Source organism: Panthera leo, chromosome E1 (assembly GCF_018350215.1).
Source record: "Panthera leo isolate Ple1 chromosome E1, P.leo_Ple1_pat1.1, whole genome shotgun sequence".
Classification (NCBI taxonomy): domain Eukaryota; kingdom Metazoa; phylum Chordata; class Mammalia; order Carnivora; family Felidae; genus Panthera; species Panthera leo.
In genome coordinates, this window is record NC_056692.1 from 33,229,504 (window position 1) to 33,254,650 (window position 25,147).

The following is a 25,147-nucleotide window of genomic DNA, read 5'->3' on the forward strand; positions in this document are numbered from 1 at the left end:
GCAGGCCATGTTGATCAATGAACTGAATAAGTATACCAAGGGTACGTCTTATAGGAGTTTTCATGCCTGTTAAAGTTCAAAATTTATGTTGAAGGCAATTGGAAACACCACTTTCTAAGCAAAAGTGTTCTGTATTTCTAAATCTGTATTAAGATTTAGATTTTAGAAAAATCATTCTAACTGAAGGGCTACTAAAAATTAGGAGGGTAATGAAATATACTATGACAAAGCATTGATGTTCTCCAAAGCCAGATATTACAACAGGAAAAAGGGGGGTGCTGAAAAGATATTCATCTTTGCAAAAAAAAAATCAAGAAAGCAAATTAAAAATGAGATATTACTTTTTATTCATAAGATGAAAATTCTGTAATGTCAACTATGATGAGTGTTAGGAAATAATCTCTTACAGGGCTATGGGGGTACAAGTTGTTAGAGCCATTTTAGAAGACAATTTGGTAGTACCCACTAAAACTGAAAATGTACATACCCTATGACTCAGCAGACCCTCTTCTAAATGTCTTGTATCACAAGCACTCATGTGTGTACAAGAAAGTAGCACAAGGATGTTCAGAACTGCATTATGTGGGACAGTAAAACCTTGGAAACTATTGTAAAGAGATGCTTTGAGATACAAATAGGATATTTCCTTTTTTCCTAGAACTAAAGTACACAACTGAGAACCAAAGACATTAAGCGCCTTGCACTAAGTACAGAGAACTGCCCAATAGAGGGTGCCAGCCCTCTCCCCCTGGAGCCAACACAGAGACAACAGGTCAGTGGAACAGACATGTGACACCCCCTCCCACCCCATGGTCATATAAAAAGAACTGGGAGGAAGAGGTTCTTCCAGTTCCCATACTCACAAAAAGAAAGACCCTGAGAATCTCTGGGGACTGTCAACAAGAAAGGGAGACTGATATTTTATCTCTGGATAGATTTCTGCTTAGTCACCAGAGAGTCCCCACTCCAGCTGCCAGGGACACAAGGGATGGATGGACAGCACAGAAGGGTAGCCCACTGGGGGCAAGGACAATCCACTCCAGTCCACATTCCTGCAAGTCTAGAAAGCAGATCCTACTTTGGCTCACTAGACTCAGAGTCCAGGGCCACAGATGGGAAGGAGGTGGAGCCCCGTCTGCAGACTGCTACAGTGTGAAACCATAGAGGTGTGCTCTGAGCTTTACTGTCAGAGGCTGCTACCACTTTCCACTATGAAATCAACGAGCTGGGAAAGTGCTTACAATCGACCCAAGAGAGAATCTCCATCTTAAACAGATGATGTGTTTTATCCCCCTCTCTCCTTTTAGCCAATACCAGGAGAGAGAAGAAGGAAAATGAAAAATGGGGGCAACGTGGAGGATGAGGGTTCATGGGCAATCTACTCTGCCTCCCTCTGCCCAGTCTAAATGCTTAGAGCCACATGCTGGTCTGAGTGCAGTGGGAAGGGATATTGCTTTGAATAGAATATGAGATTACGGTGATAAAATGTACATTACTGAGTCTTAAAGAACTGAAGTGTAACTGGTTTAATAACAGAATGGGACTTCACTGGCTCAAATGAGCTGTCATTAAGGGATCCCACTACTCAGCAGGAGGGAGCAGAAGGAAGCTTGACAGAGCACTGCTATTGTAGTTATTGGAAAAAAAAATTCTCATATACCCAGGGCTGAGACTTCTTTTTAAATAATTATACAAACTAAATGTCTAACACCAAGAGAAAGGATAAATCTATATGTACATACACTGTGACTTCAGTAGTTCAAAGGAATGAAGTAGCTCAAAATTATCAATACAGATAGTTCAGAAACACGTTGGCTGAAAAAAAGAGGTGAAAAACAGTACAGACACGAAACCACATTATACACTTTCCATGGACAGAGATATAGATATATAGATACAGAATGTAATTTTTGGAAGAAGACTCTTTAAACACATGCTAGTTCTTAGGGAAAAGAAATATATAAATACCGAAAGGTCAAAGTCAAGACAATGTACTTTCTTTATTAAAAGGAGGCAATGTATTCAAACACTACTTATGTAACCCAAACAACTTATGAAAAGATAAATTTTACTAAAATCTAAACAAGGGTTAATTCTGTGTGATGGATACTTGAATAACTTATTTTCTTCCTTGCATTTTTTTATATTTTAAAATAACTTTACCCTCTTACAAAGTAAGAGAAAATAACAGGAAAATCAATTCATAAGAAATTTTAAAAAATCAACATGAAAAATGATCATCAATCTCATTCGAGTTACATAAATTCTAATAAAAATAATGAGGCATTATTTCCTAACATATTTATTTAATTATAATAATCAACGTGCTCATATATAGCAGGTAGGAGTTTATATTGTCATGTTCCTCTGGAAGGAATTTGGCAAGATGTATAATGAGCCCTTTCTTTAGAAAGTTTATGACAATGTATGGATAAAGCATTTTCAAAAGATTATTTAGTAAAATGTTAACTGTGTTAATCTTGGAGTCTTGGGATTTCGGATGAGAGTTATTTGTCTGGATGTTTTTCTTTGTATATGCATGTGCTATTTATATCATAAACATATACACATATGTACACACATCTTTAAATTTTCTACTCTTTCATTTAGTAATTCTACAAGTAGGAATCTATTGTAAAGAAATAAGAAGAGACTTCCTCAAGATTTAGTGCAAAGATATCCATGGCAACATTATTCATAACTGCTAAAAATTGGAAACAACCTCCACGCTCAACAATAAGAGAATGTTTAAATACACTATAAAACAACCATACGATAGAATAGAAAGTAGACTTTTATAAAAATGATGTTTTCAAAACACACTGAATTGCATGTAGGGAATTCTTAGGATACAGGGTTGTGAGAAATAGAAAAAGGAAGACAAATTGGGATGAATTACCAGTAGTCTCAGGAGCCTAACCAACCTTGAAATCGACACATTTGTGGAGGCACGAACCAGCCTGGCTGTACGATTTTTCTCGGCTAGGATTCAGCACCCTAATCACACAAGCACACAAGACAGGCGCCCTCTGGAAAGCTAATTCTGTGACAAATGTAATGAACTCTGGGTTTTCCAGGGCTTTAAGTTTCAGTTTACAATCACCCTTGCCTTATAAGCACCATATTCTCAATCACCGGAAGGTCCAGAAGGTGCTCTTCCCTTGGAGATCCTCTGTCAGCAAACTTCTGCTGTCACATGCAGAAGGAATAAGCCATTGGTGTCTGCAGGACAAAGCTTATGGTTGAGGGTAAATGGGAAGAACTTTGAGAGTGCTCTGATTCAACCCCTTACAGTCTGCTTGGAAGAGATCTCCTAGGATCACTACTACCTGAGTATTCTGGAACACGAGATCCAAGACCAAATCCCTCACCTGTTCCTCCATGCCAGTGTTCAAGCAGACCATTAAAGTCCCTGCAACTTCATGGTCTTATTTGCTGTTTTGGTTGTTTGGGTAGCCTTTTATCTGGATTTATACCTCAACAGAAATAGACATGTATGCTAAAGATATATTGGGTTAGATGGAGGATTGTCTGGAAACATTTGAATTTCGTGAATCCGAGGGGTTATGAAAACTATAAACTTTGAAATCAAACCTCCTCCACTCCCTTTAAATGACTGACATAGTAGCCACAACCACCAAACAGCGGTTTAAGCCAGCCACAAATAAATGTCTCTGGATGAATCTTTTAAGGGGCACCTGGGTGCCTCAGTCAGTTGAGCATCCGACTCTTAGTTTTGGCTCAGGACATGATCTCAAGGTTTGTGTGTTCTAGCCCTACATCAGGCTCCACACTGACAGTTTGGAGCCTGCTTGGGATTCTCAATCTCTCTTTGCCTCCTCTCTGCTCACATGGGCTCTCTCTCTCAAAATAAATAAATAAACACTTAAAAGCATATTATGCTCAGACTTCACCCTCAAGGATTCTGATTCCAAATTCTGTGAGGAAAATGTTTTAATACAGTTGTGTTAATAATGGCTAATCTAGTCTCCTCACAGAATTTCTCCCTTAGAGAGGATGCACAGCCATTTTCCAGATGTTCCACTTTTTGAGCTCTTTTAACACTTTAGTCTTGCAGCAATGCTCCCAACTGGGTCCTAGTGGTTTATGAACCATTTTAAGGACCTCTAGATTTTGATCTACTTCTCACACCTCAGGGTTTAAACATAGTATTAGCAGAACACCTCAGGTGCTTAAATATCACTTCATATGCCATAACCTCTTTGATATGACTCTATTGATAATAACTTGTTCCTCACATAAATAAGCATCAGTCAATGGCACCCATGGCTCTCTGGATTTGGTACCCTTTCTTGACTCTATATTTTATTTTATTTTTTAAATTTTATTTATTTTGAGAGAGAGAGAGAGAGAGAGAGAGAGAGAGAGAGAAAGAGAGAGAGAATCCCAAGCCGGGTCTGTATCATCAACACAGAGCCCAAGGCAGAGCTTGAACTCATGAACAATGAGATCATGACCCAAGCCAAAATCAAGAGTTGGATGGTTAACCAACTGAGGCACCTGGGTACCCCGACTCCATATCAAATTTTTTTAACATTTATTTATTTTTTAGAGACACAGAGAGGCAGAGCATGAGCAGGAGAGGGGGAGAGAGAGAGAGAGATACAAAATCTGAAGCAGGCTCCAGGCTCTGAGCTGTTTGTTAGCACAGAGCCCAACATGGAGCTCGAACTCATGAGCTGCAAGACCATGACCTGAGGTGAAGTTGGATGCTCAACTGACTGAGCCACCCAGGTGCCCCCGGCTCCATATTTTAGATATCAAACTTACAAAACACTATGGAGATTATGCACAAGGCTCTGTTTACAAAAAGATATTCTAACTCATGCTTACTCAAACATGTAGCTTCTTGAATATCCATATTCATCACTTCATTCTCTTGACTCCCCAAGTTACTATGCAGCCTGAACTGCCATTTCCACATGAGTTACTTTAGCTTAATACACATTCCAGTATTACCCAATTCACAGCATTGGCCTTGCTTTTGTCACTGTTTTAAGATAATGAGCATTCCATCGTGTTTGTAGGCTAAAGTGAAGAAGCTAGTGGAAGAAGACAGAATGTAGAATAAGACCATAGAGGAAATATTGATGAGGCTAGATTCCTTTAGAGGTGGGGTAGGATGAGACCTTGAATAAAAGATGATAGAACTGGTATCAGACAGTATTTAAAATAGATCACACTGAGAAAAACATTGTTTGAGCCTAGAATCTTGTATCTCCAAATTATGTCCTGGGATGTTTGCTCAACACCAACTTTTTCCATTATATCTCAAGAAATATAAAGAGACCCACCTTCATCAATATTCCCTCTATTTTCTGATTCTGTATCCTCTCTTTCTCCACAAGATCCTTCACCAAAGCCAAAATTCATGTTCAAATTATTATTTTAAAAAACAACACAAAGCATAGAAAGGACAAAGATGCATCTTGACTAATATTCAGGCAAATGCACGTAGTTAATTTCTATGAGGTTTTGATTTGAAAGCTCAGCACAGAAGCCTGTTTGGCTACACTTGTACTCCGTATAATATTTTTGCTTGGCTAAAGACGTGTCTGGAATCTTGAAGCCAAACAGATTGACCCCCCCCCCCCTTTTGTTCCAATCTCCATAAATTCTTGCCTGAACTCCAAGCCTCCTTGTCATAACAATGATAAGAGAGTGGTCCAAGGAGAACATGTAGCCAAGGAGAAGAGATGAGCACAGGAGTACAAGAGATTGTACCAATGTCTAGAGCACAGGTGATTTGGGCTTCATGTCACAAGATTTTGTAATGTGAGAGGAAGCTTCCAAAGCTTTGCTGGAAAAATTCAGGTGGAGCAAAGGAAGAGCCCAAGAGAAAGAAAGATAGATGGCACAGTCTTCATCCAAGAATTTCTGCCAGAGGAAGGTAGACACATAGAGAAACAAAGACTTAAACCTGGGTTTTCCTTTGAAGACTCCAGGAAACGAGAGATACAGTTACTTATATTCTTCCTATGAAAACTTGATTCTTAAACAAAAACAAAAACAAACAAAAAAACAAACCTATAGCCTGATGAGTTTCTTGGAATTGATCACTGAAAGCATCATTTTTTTCTCCAAAGGAGCTGTTGTTAGCTAACTAGCAGAAGTTTACAGGTGGTTGTTAACCTTTTCTTTTGACATACTAGAAAAAGAAATAAGTTTAGGTGAGACTATTAGTAAAAGTTAAAGTCATTGGTATAGCTCTTAGAATGAGTTTGCAAATAGGTCTTAACTCTAAATTCTATGTCTTTTTTTTTGCAATAACATTACAAGTATTTTTAAATCGTTTATTTATTTTTCGAGATATAAAGGCACATTATTTTTAATCACAAAGAATTGAACCTGATGAGCACCAAAGCAATCACCAGCAGAGACCGTGTTCCAGATCTGGCCTAGGACCTCACTACCAGGGAAACTGCTGCCAGGAAAGTGGATAGCAGGTTCAAGGGCAAAAAGCAGCAATCTTTAAAATTCAAAATCAAGGGCAAACTAAGAACTGGGGCCACAGTGGCCTTGGGCAGAGCAACCCCTATAGCCACAGTGAGGATCCTTAATGATCATCCCTACATCCAGCTTTCTTCCATAAACCCAGCAAATGAAATTTGTTCCAGAGTTGATGTTCCAAGTTTGATTACATCACCAGCAGCATAGGTTCTCATAACTCTCTTTCCCACATGACAGTCAGGCTTTTATCTGCATAGCATTCATAGGGTAGCATTCACACAGTTCTTGGCTTATGCTTTCTGCTTATAAAGAGGTTGAAATTTTAACAAGTTTTCTTATGATATATTCTGAAAGTGGGCTCCAGAGTTTCACTTTCTTCTTTCGAAAGGGACTCCCAGAAAGTGAGTTCTAATCCAACTCAGCCAGTGTTGGCTCAACCAACTCCTAGCCATCTGGGAGAGCTTTCAGCTTCTTTCGACTTAAAGCATTTTCTTTCACAGGATAATTTGCAAACATTCTAGGTCTTTGGGGAAGTCACGTTGCATCTCTGGTCTTCAGTCTCCTCACTGGATATCTATCTCCTTTTTTTGTCACTTCACCCTCAAAAAATCTACTTTTAAAATTAATTACAGTATATTAAAGTTTAGCTGTATAATAATGTCCATCTCACTTACTGATACTTTGAAGGCTTTCTGGAGTGGAAAAACAAACGGTAAATAAAGGTGATGTGGTTTTCTTCTCGTAAAATCAGTGCTGGGCTTTCTATGAATCTGAAGCCCAGTGTGTGTATGTGCATGTACACACACACACACACACACACACACACAAAGTGATTTGTGCAGGCTGTTATCATTTTTGTGTAGGCTGGTATAAAAAAATTGCTGCTCTGACCCAGTAGTTTGAAATTTACAAATGAGAACCAGAGAAATACAGTGTCTGGCCACATGTGTAGGGGTAAGTTAGCAGAAAGAGATTCTCATGAGCTCCAATTGAAGCCATATCCACTACACAAAGTTGCCCTCTGTGTAAGGAGCTGATACATGACAATGGTGGAAAAGCAACAAAATAAGAGTCAAGAGTTGCCTTTGCGGAGATTTGTTGCAGCCTCTCATTTTTCCACATTTCCAACAAAGATCCGGTAAGGAAACCTTGTGTCTGTAACCTAAGTTGGCTAATACTTTTTGGACTCTTGGAATTAGAGAACACTTAATACGTCTTCTGAGCAGTGAGAAAGAGCTCCTAATTCTTGCTCTGACCTGCCATTCATTTTAATTTGACAAAGCCACTCTTCAACACAATTCAGATAAGGAACGCTGAAATGTCAATACATTTTCCTATTCAGACAGCTCCTTAATGTGTAGTTCATTCATTCCCTACATTACCATAAGAAAAGCCATTCAATTTGCCAAAGGGACTACCACCAATGGAAGCTCCAGTCTTCCTACAAGTGAGAAAATGATTAGCTTTTCCCACCAAATAATTATGGCCAATGCCTCTGGAGAGTAGCAAATCTCCCCTTCACAAAGCTATTATCAGTGTCCTTCTGAGGTCACAGGCATGAAGATTGAGGAATAAGGATGACATATTTCAATGTAACCTTTAAAATCCCTATTTGAAAGACTCTGTGCAAAATGAAAATCTCCAAAGACCTGAACTTTTACAACTCAGTAAACAGTCACCAGTTGTTCCCATTAAAGTCATCCCTTAGGGAGATTTAATGAGTGAGCAGAGGAGCAATTGTCAGGATTTCCTACTTGATCTTTTGATCTCCTCCTAAGCAGGTTCATGGCAAACTTGTCTCTAAAACAAAGGGTTCAGGAAAAGCCCTATTACTTGTTAGTGCTTACATAAGAGTGAACAACATTAATCACTATAATTTGTATTGCACTTTATCTTTTATGAACAAAATTAGACAACTTGTCCTTTTAGGTAGTGACAAAATCCCCGGGAACAAAGCTAGTGCTATTACTACTATCTACAGATAAGGACTCAAGAGAGATTAAAACTGAAAATAGTTTACATGCTAATTATGCGTCAAATTCTATTTCCAATAATCTCTGGTACTGATGGGCAACTCTTGACCTAGAACAGTATTTCAGTATGACGTTAGGACTGTACAACTTCAAATGTACATTTGTTCATTCATCTTATAAAATATTTTGAAACGATGTAGTGTATCATACAGTTTTATATTTTCACCTGAAAATTTCTAGCATAAGATCAAGTAACTGTAAAGTACATAGTTTCTAGCATATTATAAATATTAATATTTGAAAATAAGAGTTTATCTGTATTTTCAATATATTTGAAGGAATCTACCACTTAGGATCTGATACGTACCTTTATCCATTTATATATTATATGAAATAGGTCTTTAACAATTAAAAATTTTGTATCACTTCATTTCCTTTTGAATTCATGTAACTATTTCACATCCCAATGGAATTTTATCTTTCTGTAGCATATTTTTTTATATTTGAAAGATTGCCATATTGCCATTCTATCACACTGCTCCATAATGAAATTATGTTGAAATTATGAAATATGTTGAAATAATGAAATGAAAAATGAATATGAGAAATTATTGCAGTTTTCTGTAACCATAAGATTCTAATTGCTAAAATTCAGGTCTTTGGATTGAGATATTCATACTGTTATAATTAGTATAGAGTTGATATTAAAGAATAAAAAAGTATTGTTTCTGTTAATAAAACATTTTTCATGGAAGAATTAAAATTTCATTTAAAATGCATCTCTCTGGGGCGCCTGGGTGGCTCAGTCGGTTAAGTGTCCGACCTCGGCTCAGGTCATGATCTCACGGTCCGTGAGTTCGAGCCCCGCGTCGGGCTCTGTGCTGACAGCTCAGAGCCTGGAGCCTGCTTCAGATTCTGTGTCTCTCTCTCTGTCTGACCCTCCCCCGTTCATGCTCTGTCTCTCTCTGTCTCAAAAATAAATAAACATTAAAAAAAAATTAAAAAAATAAAAAATAAAAAATAAAAATAAAATGCATCTCTGGGGTGCCTGGGTGGCTCAACCAGTTAAGCGTCTGACTCTTGATTTTGGCTCAGGGCATGATCTCATGGTTCATGGGATTGAGCTCCAAGCTGGGCTCTGTGCTGATAGTACAAGGCCTGCTTAGGATTCTCTCCCTCTCTCTCTGCCCCTCTCCCGTTTACGCACTTGGTGCGTGTGCTCTCTCTCTCAAAACAAATAAGCTTTAAAAAAATACATCTCTGAATGAGGTGGAAGGGGCTTGTGGTAGACAGAATAATCCTCCCTCCAAAATACCCATATTCAAATCCTGAGAATCTGCAAATATGTTACTTTACAGGATAAAAGGATTTTCCAGATGTGATTAAATTAAGGATCTTGACACCGGGAGATTATCCTGGGTGGACCCAGTGTAATCAGAAGGGTGCTTAGAAGAGGGAAGCAAAAGAGCCCAAGTCCAAAAAGCTGCAGTTTTGAAGATGCACCCAGGAATGCAGGTGACTTCCAGCAACTAGAGAAGGCAAGAAAATGGGTTCTGATGCCTTCAGAGACAACACAGCTCTGAGGACACCTTGATTTTAGCCCTGTGGGACTCTGGGCTTCTGACCTCTAGAATTAGAAGATGTTGAGTCCGTGCTGTTTTAAAACACTAAATTTGAGGTAATCTGTTACAGTATCTATAGGGAACTAATGTGTTTTGTTTAAAAACGTGTCCATTTATCCCTGGAGGATTATGAATTATTACTGGAATGAGACAGGATTTACAATTTTTTATACCTATTTTTCACTATTTCTCCACTATAGTGAAGAGTATTCTCAAAGATAGAAGTGTCATTATAGTGGGGTGCCTGGGTGGCTCAGTGGGTTCAGTATCTTATTCTTGACTTTGGCTCAGGTCATGATCTCATGGTTCATGGGTTCAAGCCCTGCATCAGGATCCTCACTGATAAAAGTTTCATTTTTGAAAAAACTTTTGAAAAGTTTCATTGGTGCCTGAGTGGCTCAGTTGGTTGAGCATCTGATTTCGGCTCAGGTTATGATCTTGCAGTCTGTGGGTTCGAGCCCTGCATCAGGCTATGCACTGACAGCTCAGGGCCTGGAGCCTGCTTCAGATTCTGTGTCTCCCTCTTTCTGCTCCTCCCCCGTTCTCAGTCTCTCTCTCTCTCTCTCTGTCTCTCTGTCTCTCTGTCTCTCTCTCTCTCTCTCACTCTCGCTCAAAAGTAAATAAACATTAAAAAAATTTTAAGTTTCATTTTAGCAATAGCAGTCATTTCTTTGAGCCCCTCCTGAATTCTACAACAAAGATTATGCAGTGTTCTAATACCAACAATTGTCTTTAATTTTAATTGGGTATCAGGTATTTCAACTAGGTCTTACTGGGGCCAGGACTGTGGGTGAGGATTTAGTCCAGGGTGAGACAAGGAAAGAGGCATTCATTGTCAGGTTGTGCAAGAGTGGATACTTGCATGCCCCCAATGGTGAGTGCTTTCCTAAATTTTGCTTCCTAGGTGCCTTGCTTATCTCACCCTGGTCCTGGCTTTGGGTCCTCCTTTAGTTTTGTAAAAAATAAAGGAAAATAAGTAGTCTGACTGGGGAAAAAAAAAAGAATAAATTAACTTTAGTGTACATTATTAAAGGAATTCATTGCCTCGATTTCTGAGAAGTATATCAAAAGAGACAAACAACTCTGTTAATTTTTTATGTTAACTTACATAAAGGTACCATAGCTTTCATAACTTTATGAAGGCATAATATGCCTTTCATAAAGGTATCTGTTTAATTAGTCTCAGAAGCTTAGGAAAAATGAGATAATGTTAATTTCAATATGTGTTTTTAAATACTACATTTTGAGTAACAAACTTTCAGCTTATTCTTGCTTGAAATGTATTTCTTTCACAATGTAGGAGCTGAATAAACCCTTCATGTTGGTAATTAACAAAATGACTAGATAGAGTTCAGTGTATCTTGTGAGGGTGACTGACAAAAATTTAGACAGTATCTCCCCCTAAAAAAAATTTCTGGTTATTATGTACCTCAGTAAATCTGAGGATTCAATCACCAATAATTAATTCATTAGAAATTAATCCTAGGGGTGCCTGGGTGGCTCAGTCGGTTAAGTGCCCAACTCTTAATTTCAGCTCAGGTCATGATCTCATGGTTCATGAGTTTGAGCCCCACATCATGCTCTGCAGTGACAGCTTGGGGCCTGCTTGATATTCTTTCTCTCTCCTGCTCTCTGTTCCTCCCTTACATGTGCTCGCTCTCACTCTCTCTCTCTCTCTCTCAAAATAAATAAATAAACTTAAAAAAAAAGAAATTAATCCTAAAATTGTATGACAAAAACCATTATCCTTAATGGTTAGGCATCTTAAATTCTGGGAAGATCTAGAATGAATTCTCAACGTATTTAAGATAATGAAATCCATAATAATAATATTTAAAATAAAGAGTCTATGCGTTTTGAAATCTTTTTTATATTCTTAATGTTTTATACAATTTAGCCAATTAAAATAAGATTCCACTTTTCTTACTCTTATTTGATATGTGTAATTGACTGATTTGAATATATATTTTAAGTTGAAGTCATATTCAATTTATGCTCAACACTAGAAAGTGACTTAAGATTCAGCATATTTCTGTTTTATTTTTAAGGTTTCTAGGAGTGATGTAAATAGTTGGGAAGGCTTGTCAGTCACCAATTAGAATGCTTAAATAAAAAATCCTGTATATCAAATTTTATATACTTGAAGATGTTTGAAGATGTTTAATTATGAAGGTTGTGAATGGAAGTAAACATTATGCAAAATCCCCTTAAATGTGATTGCTAAAATTCTCTCGACTCATGAACAGAATCATACTGTGTATCAGTTGAACTTAAAAGCATAAGGAAGAAGGGTAGGTTTAATAAGTTAAATATTAATTTCTAAAAATAATTAAAATTACTGAATAGTCTCTTCTGAGCATAAAAATTACTCCAAAAGTCACCAAAAACTAACATTTGATACCACTTTACCAGCAGTATGACTAGCATAAGTTGCTTAATCTGCAGAAGGCTTTTTGTCACCTACAAATGGAATGACAGTACAGAAGAAATGATGCAACATATTTAAACTTGTAGTCCTGTGTCCAGTGTCTAGCAGATATTTAACAGTGACTGGTGTTTTTTGTTTGTTTCTTTCTTTTTGTTAAAAAGCGGGGGAGGGGTTATAAACAGTAAATCACCATGTGCACAAAAGCTCTTAACCTCTAGATACCTATCCTAAAGAAATACATATCTGTGTGCATAGAAACATATGAATAATGATGTTTATTAAAGCACTGTTTTCACAGTAAAAAAACAGAAAACAACCTACATGTCTAACAATAGGGAAAGTAGAGTAAAATAAATTAAGTTACATTTATACTATGAAGTAATATGCGAGGGTTAAAAAGAGTGGGGTACATCTATACATATCTCAAGTATATTATTAGGTAATGGGAGACACTGCAGAAAAATAAATATACATTTCTGTACAAAGAAATGTATTATTTGTTTATTGGAAAAGAATTGGAAGGATTCACACAAAACTGTTAACAGTGATACAGGGATATTATCTGGTGGGGATCAGCCTGGTGATGGTTAGAGGAAGAAGACAAGTGAGGACTTTGTATTCCTGTGTACTTATGTATCATACCAACTGCCTATCAGGTAATCACACACATATACCCACACACAGAGTATGTGGTGTAATTAGGAAGTTTAACTCATGGTGGAATAAATTCATCTATATATGCAGTAATACCTTAGATTCCGAGTAACTTGTTCTGCGAGTATCTCACAAGAGGAGCAAATATTTCTTTTTTTTCTTAAGTTTGTTTTTTAATTTACTTTCAGAGAGAGATAGAGAGCAAGTGGGGGAGGGGCAGAAAGGGAGGGATAAAGAATCCCAAGCAGGCTCTGCACCATCAGCACAGGACCCAACCTGGGGCTTGAACTCACAAACCAGAGATCATGACCGGAGCCAAAATCAAGAGTCAGACACTCTGGGGTGTACCTGGGTAGCTCAGTTGGTTAAGCATCTGACTTCGGCTCAGGTCATGATGTCACAGTCCATGGGTTCCAGCACTGCTTTAGGCTCTCTGCTGACAGCCAAGAACCTGGAGCTTGCTTCAGATTCTGTGTCTCCCTCTCTCTCTGACCCTCTCCCGCTCTGTCCCTCTCCCTCTCTCCCTCTCTCTCTCTCTCTCAAAAATAAACAAACATTAAAAAAAAAAAAACAGAGATGCTCAACTGAGGCACCTAGGCACCCCAAAGAGCAAACATTTCTAATAAACTTTAACTTGATAAACAAGCAATGTCTTGCAATACGAGTAGTACATGATGCCGAACATCACATGATCACAACTGAGCCAATGGTTCTTGAAATTCGCTTTGATATGTAAGTGCTTTGGATTACAAGCATGTTTTCAAAAAATTAATTATGCTCGCAAACCAAGGGTTTCCTGTATATTTAATCTGTCCCCGCATACATAACATGTGTCACCCCACTGCTCATGCCACATGTTGAAGCACTTGTTTTGGAATTGCCTCAAGCAGATTTATCTTGTTGGGTCTGACAACTCTGATGGTGTCAAATGGCTTTGCTTTTATGTTTCTTCACAATTTGTACAATAGCTGGAAGACATATGGTAGTAATAATACCAATAATAAATAATAATAAATGAAATGAAAACAATAATAAACAATAATAAATAAAATGTCAGCAATAATAAATGAAAACTTATTGAGTGCCAGGTACTGCTCTAAGAAGGAGGAATGACAGTTATAATATAATGGATATATTTTTAAGAAATCTGCCATATAGCAAGTAGTGCCAACTGTTTAACGCTCCATGTTGTGTCAAAACTGGGAGACACTCATGCTAGCACACAAATGAAGCCCTAATGCACTTGAATGAGACCAATCTCATTGTGCTCAGGAAGAAAGAGGATCATTATAATTGTTTCCTAACAATGTACAGTTTCCCACCACTGTACAGTCATAAAGAATGGGAGATTACCTTCATTCCTCTCCCCCATGTCCTTTACGGGGAGAAAACAACTTGACCAATGTCATACAGCTATTGAGTGGCAGAGCTGAGACAAGAATAATGAATTCCAGGCAGGAGGCCCGTGGACGCACTCAACAACTTCTGAGAATGTGTTGCCAAAGTTGCGATCTGCTCTTTGCAAAGAACGGTATGCAAAGTAGGCTCCAGGATATCCCCAAAGCCATGTGGTTCAGAAGGAACAGCATGGATGCTGGAATTCTATCGATCTGAGTTTAAAACCAACAGTGGTTCCCTACTAGCTGTGCTATATTGGGGCAGTTTCCCGATTTCACTGAAAAGGAAAAATCTAATAAGTAAAATGGGAAAATACCTATGTAATAAGATTATTGTCCTTATTTCAAATCCCATATTAAATGCGTAATCTTATCATTTTGGACAAATTATTTACTTCTTTGTGCATCTCAATATTCCTACCTGTAAAATGGGAATTTAAAAAGTATCCACCACTCAATGTTGCAGGGTGGATTGAGATAATCCCTTAAAAATGTGCTTAGCACCATTTGAAGAAGACAGGAGTCCCACAATAGGCTGAGACATAAAATGCTAAGTAAACACAAACACCAGTCTCAACAAAGGTAGATTCAATGTGTTTTATACTCCCCGAGAAACTACCATTATCCTTTTATAAATTGATTCCAGTGCTGCTTACAAAGTTTCTGCTGTTAAGTTGTATTATCTTCCCACAACAAATCTGCCTTATGAGGCAACACACCTTAAAAAAAATAAGTACACTGAGATTTCCACATCTCACCTGAACTAATTTCATCCCAATATGCAGTCTAATTTTCATTTAAGAAGATGACAAGGATATTAAATGAAAATAAGGAAGGAAGGAAGGAAGGAAGGAAGGAAGGAAGTTAAGGCAGGCCAAATCTCAAATCCAGCAATAATATAAGACAGATAATATACCATGATCAAGTTTGGTTTATTTCAGAAATACAAAGCTTGGTTAAAATTCCAAGTCAACGTAACTCACCATGTGAACAGATTAAAGAATGAAAAAAACATGATAATCTCAATAGATACAGAAAAAAAAATCTCATAAAAACCAACACTCATTCATGATACAACCTCTAAGAAAACAGAATAGATGTATATGACCTGCCCCTCTCTCCTCAAAAATGTATAGCAAACATCATACTGACTGGTGACATACAGAATACTTTCTTCCTGAGATTGTGAGGAGACAAAAATACTGATTATAACCATTTGTAGTAAATATTTTTTAAAAGAACTTGAGAAGATGAAATAAAACTGGTCTATTCATAGATATGATTATATACATAAAAAGGCAAAATAATATAAAGAAAACTTGCAACTATTAGGTACATATGATGAAGTGGTCAGATGCAAAGTCAGTATATTTTAAAATGATCTGTATTTCTAGATATTCACAAAAAAAAGAACATGGATATCTTAAAAGATACATTTACAACAGCATCAAAAAGGAATAAATCTATGAACAATGTGCAAACTTTATGTAGAAAATTATAAAATATGATTAAGAGAAATTAAAGCAGAACTAAATCATGGGAATGTACTATATTCTTGGATTATAGAACTATTATAAAGATTTTAATTCTCTCTTCATAGATTTATATGTTCAGTACAATCCCATGCAGGTTCTTTATGGTAGGAATTAATAAGCTTCTAATAGGATGTAAAAATACAAAGGGCCAAAACTGAAGGACTTATTCTACTAGATACCAAGATTTCCATAATGCATACTTTCAGACAGTGCAAAGATAAACAAATAAATACACCAAAAGAGAGTCCAGAAATAGACCTAAAAAAGTATCAATTTATGACAAAGATGACATTGTGTACAGTGGTGATATGATAGTCTATTCAATATGGAGCGGGGCCAATTGGATATCCTTATGAGGAAAAAAAGAATTTTAACTCCCTCATCTAGATCAACTGGAGATAAGTGAATGGCTGTCTCTCTCTTTGTACTTCTTTGCATATCTGCTCTTACTTGTTCTCTTTCTATGCATCCCCCACCCCACTGATGCTTTTTCTACTTTCTCTGTTTTAGAAAAACATTAGCACGAACAGAACAATTGTTAATGTAAATTTACTTCTTTGAAGTTACTAGTCAGTCTGAGGGGAAAACCACTTAGTTCCACTCCTGCAATCTTGGGAGGGGTTGGGCTAAGTAGGGAATTTCCCACTCTCCAACTCACCAGCTGTAACTAGAAGGTGGGTCATAGTGGAGATACAAAGCACTCTCATCAAACCACACATATGGCATGAAGAAAGGTCCCAGAAAAGGAAAAACCCTACCCAGACACTTCACACTTAACTTTTAAGTGACCTTGCTCAATTTATTTATAATCTAAGAACCCTATATTCCTTATTTATATGAAAGAGACATTAATTTCTGCCATTGTCTCCAATCACAAGTTTGTCAGAATCAGTTTTAGGGTTAGAACAGTTTATAAACCTTTGGCTCAATAGCTTCATTCTACAAATTTGGGACAAAAAGCATACAATTCTTACTTCACTTACCCAAAGTCATATTGCTCCTTATAGGATATAAGAACTAAATGATGTCAGGGGCAGATGAGCTTGCCTGATCTACCTGTCCTTCATTGCTCTTGGACCAACAGGCCATCCAGGGCACCTCTCATAGTGACAATTAAAGCTCAAAATGTCAATTCCAACCACTTTCAGAGACTAGAGACATATAGGTGTCAAGGCGAAGAAAATGACCTCATAGCAACAACCAAGAGTTAATAGGATGGGACTACTTGTAAATATCAGTTGGCTGAGAACATATAAATAGATGACTTCTACTATTCTCAAGTCTATTATTATATTCTCCAAAGTTGACATAGTGGTATGGAATAGTCACATGAAATGCAGTCAACACTTGACCATTTCCTTTGATTGTTGAGGACAAAGTGAAGGCTTGAGACGGTGTCTTAGTATGTTCCAAATGCTAAAACAGAATACCATAAACTGTGTGGCTTATAAACAACAGAAATTTATTTCTTATAGTTCTGGAGGCTGGGAAGTCAAAGATCAAGGTCCTAACAGATTCAGTGCCTAGTAATGTCTCATTTCCTGGTTCATAGAGGACTGTATTCTCTCGGTAACTTTTCATGGTGGAAGGGACAAGGAACCTTTCTGGGTCTCTTTTACAAGGGCACTAATCAAGGGCTCAGTCAGTGGACTGAGTGGCTCAGTCAGTGAAGCGGCCGACTTTGGCTTAGGTCATGGTCTTGCGGTCCATGAGTGCAAGCCCCGCATCAGGCTCTGTGTTGACAGCTCAGAGCCTGGAGCCTGCTTTAGATTCTTTGTCTCCCCCTCTCTCTGTCCCTCCCCTGCTCATGCTCTGTCTGTCTCTCTCTCAAAAAAATAAAGATTAAAAAAAAATTATAAGGGCACTAATCCCATTCATGAAGTCTCCACCTTCATGACCAAGTCACCACCAAAGACTTTACCTCCAAATACCATGTTTTGGAGATAAGATTTCAACATGTGAATTTTGTGAGAACACGAACATTCAGTCTATAGTAGGTAGGGCACAAGGCAATGTGTCTCTTTTCTATAAATGTAGTGCTAAAGCCAGGGAATATTGAAGTTCATACCAGAAGAAACTGATTGGGCAGATTAGACAACCCAAAGTTGTGTTGTCAATTCAAGAGTCCAGGTTAGAGAACACAAATAGATTTTGACTCACATACTTACTGAGTTATTTGAAATGGAGCTTATGTTTCTGTGTTGATAAGGATTCTGAGGCCATGTTCAGTCTAATTGGAAAATAGAGCCATCATCAATTACTGGTAATTGTCATAGGCATGGCAGCGTAAGTGATACAGGCCAGATAGAAGGCAGAAGCCAAAATGGAAACATACTAGGACACTAGGTTTCAGGAAAACCAAGTAAAAGGAATGAAGCATACCAAGTCAGAAAAGATGAAACAGAAGACATCATCCAGCATTGTCAGGCATAATGCAGCTTCATGTAAAGGCCCAGTACAAAAATGCCTTTGTTTAAAAGAGGAGTTTGAAACTCCAGCATCCCTTGGCGTACCTAACCAGTTCTGTTTTGGAGACAAATCAAAGCCTAGTAAAAGGGTCTGACCCCATGCTAGGCTCTGGGAATACAAAAGTGAATGAAATCCTCTATCCCCCCAAAGAGCTAAAGGCCTAATGGGATAGTCAGAAATGTGAATAGTGACACTCAACCCTCACAAGCACCAAAATCATAAAGAGACATTTTTATGGATGTCCAAGCTCACCCACTCTAAGATTCAGATACAACCAGCCCAGGACAGAGTCTAGGGTCAGTGTTTCTTAAAATCACCCCCAGGGCACTCTGATGACTAAGCGTTGAAGAAAAAGAATTAAGGATTTAAAGATACTTTGGGTAAAGCAGGAGAGAGGCAATCAAAGCAAATAACATGTGCAAGGTTATTGAGGTGTAAAATACCTTACTACCTTCAAATTTTGTTGTAAGTCTTGTGCAATTGGAGCTGAGTGCATCTGGAGGAACAGGGGAGCTGATATTAGCGGGGGGGGGGGGGAGGTAGGCAAGGGCAAGATAATGTAAACCCTCCTGTGAAAAGATAGGCTATTAGAGCTTATCTACAAAGCACAATACAAATAGGAGTTGTCTCTTTACGGCAAGCCCCTATATATTTTTAATTTTTATTAATTTTGAGAGAGAGAATGTGAGCCGGGGAGGGGCAAAGAGAGGAAAAGAGAATCCCAAGCAGGCTCTGAGCTGTCAGCACGGAGGAACCCGATGCGGGGCTCAAACCCATGAACCGTGAGATCACGACCTGAGATGAAGTTGGATGCTTAACTGACTGGGCCACTCAGGTGCCCCTTTTACTATTAATAGTGAGCAGGAGTCTTCTGAGAGGTATCTCCCCTCCTCCCTCTGAAATCTCAACCAATGTAAAGGACAGATCCATCTGACTTAAGGAAGTGAAAGGGAGAGGTGATCCTAGATGGCAATGCAGGAAGCAATAGAAAGACAAGCCCCTTGAAGGAGATAAACAGAACTAAACCACAGGGGTACAGCTGAAAAGGGACTTTTTCATCTAGTTCCACCCATTCATGTCCACCCAGCATTGATGTTACCTTCAGAAATGCTATGTTTAACTACATGGTAGTAAAAACACCAGCCATCACTGGAAGTCAAATGGCTTTGGCTCTAGCTCTGGCCGAATCGAAAAGTAGCTGTGTGTCTATATCTGTCTCAGCTTCCTCATCCATGAAAGGAGTTAGTAATTACTAGCCAGCTTTTCTAACATGGTTTTGAGTGATTTAAATTAAACTAATATTTACTGAGCTCGTTAGATCTTCTCATGTGAGAGAATGAGAAAATCTATGGTAAAGTGCATTGTAACTTTAAAGTGCCATACAAATGTTGGGAGATAGTCATTGCTAATAAATACAGTAATTTACACAAACCATTCACCATTTAGGTCAAATTACGATGCAATCAAATAATGATGAAGCATATCATTAACTATGTGTTGGACAATTTCTTGTTACCGGTTTTGATTGCAACACTAAGCAGATTACATCTGCTAAGCATTCTTTGCTTGTTGCCCAGAGAGCATGGTTGTCTGCTCACAGTCTTAAACATTAGGAGTGTTATTTCTCTTAGCTCATCTCAGTGAGTGAGCAAACCTGGTTTTAGCAAATCATGCAGTGAGTCAGTAGTAGAGATGGGCTGTGGAAGCAGTCTCAGAATTCTGAGACTATTACTTAGCACAGCAGGTTGGTGTGCCTCTGGGGATAATTGAAACTCTCTAAGCTGGGGATAGGGAGTGGGGAAGAGACCAACTGTATATCTGATGTTTCACTGAGGTTGGGTAATGGGTAATTTTAGGACTAGCATCTCAACCTCTATTTTCTTTAAAAAAAAAAATGCAACTGCAGGCTTAAAGTCAGGACATTATTTCAGGAAATCATGGAATTCTGAATTGTTCATTCTTTTAGAGAAAGACCCCTAACTTTGCCACTTTGAAGTATGTGTTTCTGAAATTCTGTCTGTGGAGAAGAAACATTATCATTATTGTTTGATTTATCATTTAGGAGAAAATGTGCATTACCTTTAAATGGTGGAGTTCAAATGACATTGTAACAGAATACATGTTGTAAAAATACCAATACCAATAAAGATTTACATGAAATCACTTTTCTGCTGTAGGAGAGCAAGTAGTTTCTACTAGGCACATGGTCTATAGTTTCCTGTCAATAACCTTTGACTCTACACTTGGTCAAGCTGGGTTTTAATCTTGGATTTGCTATTTCTTTGCTGCGACACTTTGTTCTCCTCTAAACCTTTCTTTTTTCACATAAAATGAAAATGGTAAGAATACCTACCACACAGGTGTGTTTGGGGGAATTAAATGGTATGACACATTGAAAGTGTAGGACACATAAGTGCTCCAAGATGATGAACTCTTATTTTCATCATCCCAGAAGCTGCTTCACCCCCTAACTCTCAAATAGTAATTTAGAGTGATAAAACAGATAAGGGGTCTCCGTTCCCTGTAGGCAATGTCAATCCAACTTCAAATTTAAAGTGCAATAGAATACAAACAGAGGAAGTATACCTGGAAATTTAGGGGCTTGGGTTCTAGTCCCACCACTATCATTAGCTGACTTGATTTTAAGTGTGCAGACTCCATTTTTAATCTCCCGCACTTTCTCAGAAGTGGTGAAAACAATAAAGAAAGCAATACAGTCATACTGACTGAATAGTTGTGGAGAATGTGTCGGCTCCTTTTTCCAGCTGAAGTGACTAATGATACTGCAAACTCATCCAGGTCTAGTCAATCCTGATGCCCAAAATTCTGTATCAGTAGCTCTTGCCTCACCAGCGTAGGGATAGTTGTGTCTCAAGAAAGTCTCATGACCTTCTATGAAGACTTCTTATTATCTGCTGGAAGAGTCTTAGCTCCCTGGATTGGATCAGACATTCTTTGCATATCTTGGCCATTTTCATATAGGCCTGAGGACCTACTAGAATCCTAGCCCTGCTGGCATCTTAATGTTGGGTATCCACTCCCCAGAACTAACAGGAAATACATTTCTGTTATTTAAGCCACCCAGTCTATGATATTTTATTATGGCAGCCCAGGAAGATTAAGACAATTGGCTTGGACTCCTTGGCACTGGTAGTCACCTGAACTATGGTTCTATTAGTATATAAACATGGGAGGGCCAAGGTAAGGGTGAATCAAAGTTAAACTTCTTAGTCCCAGTTTTACCCCACGTCATTTTCCTTCCTCATTTCAGTACCCCAGATGAGATGATGCATTGCTTTTGAGATTTCTTGAAGAAGAAGCTAACAGGTCAAGATCTTGAAGATAATGAGTGTGGTGAAAGTGGAAGCTACAAGGAATGTGATCACTAATACTTTATTAATGCATATGAAGGAAAGAAGCTAAATTATGGTATTTTAGTAACAGACCTAATTCACTTCCCCCATCTTAGAGTAATGTAAAAGTTTTTTTGCAAATAAGCATTTTGAAGAAGAGAGAAAACAGGAAAATGGTTAAGGTTTTGTCCATTTGTCCATTAGGCCTATCAGATTTGATGGTTTGGCAGACTTGTGGTACACAAATTTGTCTTCCCAAAAGGTCCCATAAAGAATAGTGGACCCAAGGGAATTCTAGAACACCCATATCGTCTCTGGGAGTAGAACCTTAAATGGAGAATTTGTTCTGAAGATACATAATTTACTGGGCCTTCAAGGATGTCTAGAAACTCTCTTTCACAAATGCCTTGGATGCCTCCTCCCACCCTTCGCCATGAATCTTCTAAACCTTTTCCAGTTTATCCAGCTATCAATTCTCCTCTCACCCTTACTCACTTTCATTGGAAGACCTTGCCTCCCACTTCTTCAAGAAAATAACTGTAGAACTTGAATTTCTGTATCATATTCCCTCCAGCCTGAAATGGCTGTATCCTTTAAACTTTTCATTCTTTTTGCCTCTCCAAAAGAAAATATTGACATTTTCTTTCTAAAGCTGATGCTCCTACCTATGTTTGCAACGTTTCCTCCTCTAACGCATTGCTCCATCAATTATTCTGTCTGTTGGATATTTCAAACCTCTTCCATTGCTTCTTCCCTTGATCCTACAGACATGTTCAAATATCTACTACCCTTTAAAAATTCAAAACAAAACCTTGTCTCAACCCTTTTCTCCCTAAAGTTACTATCTCCCTCTCTCTCTCATTTTTCCTTCTTATCCAGGTTTCTTGGAAGTGTTGATACTTTGTTTTTGTATAGTTCTCTCCCATTCTTTTTTTTAAATTACTGCATGCTAGCATCTACTCAACAATTTAATTGAAACTGCTTTTTCATAGACCATTAAAAACCTCTAATTGTTAAGCTCATTGGCTTGTCTTTTTCCTATCTGGGTTTTCTATTGCATTTTATGCCATTTGAATAAATCTTCATCTGAAACTATCTCTTCCCTTGGCTTTGGTGACATTGCTCCTGGTTTTCTTCCTACTTTTCTGACCACCATTGCCCTCTTTTGATTCATTTTAATTTGTTCAATTATTTAAATTAAAAAAAATTCAGGTTTATCTTTTTCTTTCTACTTGCCCAAACACTATCCCTGGTCAGATAATTTATTCTGGTAATTTTAACTATCACACTTTTGTTTGGATAATTCTCAAAGATTTAACAATACTTTTAAGTGTTTCCAAGCTTCAGGCTTACCCTCCTTTTAAATTCCTAGGCTAAAGCCATCTCAAACTCAATATATACAATCTTCAACTTGCTTTATTTCTTCTGAACTTGCTTTCTTCGTATTCTTCATCCAAGTGAGAATCTAGGTATGTCATTTCCCTTCTTGAAAACTCCCACCACCTTAAAATGTTTGCATTGCTGGAGCAGAGGCTTTTATCCTGGGCACACAGCTCCACTATATTCCCCAGTGTCCTTTTCAGGTAGATATATAGTTCTACCCAATAAGATATGGATAAAGGTAAAGAGCCCTATCTCCAAGACTGGTTTATGAAAACCTCTTATACTGGGGCACTTGGGTGGCTTAGTTGGCTAAGTGTCAGACTTCAGCTCAGGTCACAATCTCACAGCTGGTGGGTTCAAGCCCTGCATCAGGCTCTGTACTGATGGCTCAGAGCCTGAAGCCTGTTTCGGATTCTGTGTCTCCCTTGCTCTCTGCCCCTCCCCTGCTCACGTCTCTCTCTCTCTCTAAAATAAACATTAAAAAAATTAAAAAACAAAACAACAACAAAAAATACCTCCTGTGCTGTCCTCTATTGTCTCTTTGCCTCTCCCTCTGCTGGATAGATACTGATGTCCAGGGAAGTAAAGATGGCAGAGTCTGTTTCAGTGGGGATACCCACACAATCGTACAAAGCAAAAGAACCTGGCCTGCTGCTAAACAAGAACACTCAGTTACTTGAATATAACAGTCCCAACAAATAGACATCTCTGTGTTAACCTAGCATGTTCCCAGGGCTTAATTGCATTCACCCCTGACAATAGCTCACACTCTGGCAAAACACATCCACATGATCTATTCCTAACATACTTTGCCCATTAGACTTATATCTCCCCTCTTCACATAACTATACTTGATTCAAGCCATACTGGTTTCCTCTCTCTAGTTGTACCATGCTCTTTTATACCTTTTACTTCTACGTATTATATATATTCCTGCAACATGGACATCTCTCTCATATCCTTTTGATATTCTGTGTTGTTATTCACTTTTTTCATACACATTTCAAATATATGAAGCCATCTCTTATTCTCTAGATGAATTTCTGTCTCCTCTATGTTCCCATAACTCTATCACATAGTTTTATTTACCACATGAATCAAAATTATTTATACTCTACTGTTTCTGTGAAATTTTGAGTAAACATTTTAAGCAGGAAATTTACTTTTCTTTTTCCAGAACATAGCACACTATCTGGAATATTTAGATACTCATAGAAGTAAAAGAATAACCAAAGTAACATATTTTTTAAAAAAATCAAATGCCTGGGATTAAATAGTTTATATCAGCTTTATAATATTTCTAGGGACAAAAAGGTCTATATTTTTAAATCTATAAAATGGACATAAGATGAATATAGCATAGGGTTATTCTGAGATGAAATAAAATAACATAAACAATTATTAAATGCCATTTTTAAGTTTTCTAAAAGACAATGGCTAGTCCTAGAATTAAGAAAACACATGTTATGAATGTGACATAAGATCACTGTAATGCATAATCCCCCCCCCCCCAAAAAAAGAGTGGAACACCTGGATGGCTCAATCAGTTAAGCATCTGATTTCAGCTTGGGTCATGATCTCATGGTTGGTGAGTTTGAGCCCCAAATTGAGCTCTGCACTAACAGCTCCGAGCCTGGAGCCTGCTTCAGATTCTTTGTCTCCCTCTCTCTCTGCCTCTCCCCCGCTCACATTCTGTCTCTCTCTGTCTTATAAATAAACATTAAAAAAACTTTTTTTAAAAAGGTGATGTGAGAGAAAGAAGAACACAGCTGTGCCCTTACAAAAAGGGACTAGTTGTGTCACCCTAGTGGAAAAAGAGGGATAAACCTCGTAAGGAGTAAGCAAAGTTTACAAAAGCAGCA

At 37.9% G+C, this 25,147-nt stretch overlaps 1 long non-coding RNA gene across 1 annotated transcript; it reads left to right on the top strand.

Moving 5' to 3' along the window:
- The first annotated feature begins 669 nt into the window (after positions 1 to 669).
- On the top strand, positions 670 to 21,955 carry LOC122206960. Its single transcript, XR_006196633.1, has 3 exons — positions 670 to 772; positions 9,803 to 10,122; positions 21,821 to 21,955. It is a non-coding gene; the product is annotated as an uncharacterized LOC122206960 (long non-coding RNA).
- The last annotated feature ends 3,192 nt before the right edge of the window (positions 21,956 to 25,147 follow it).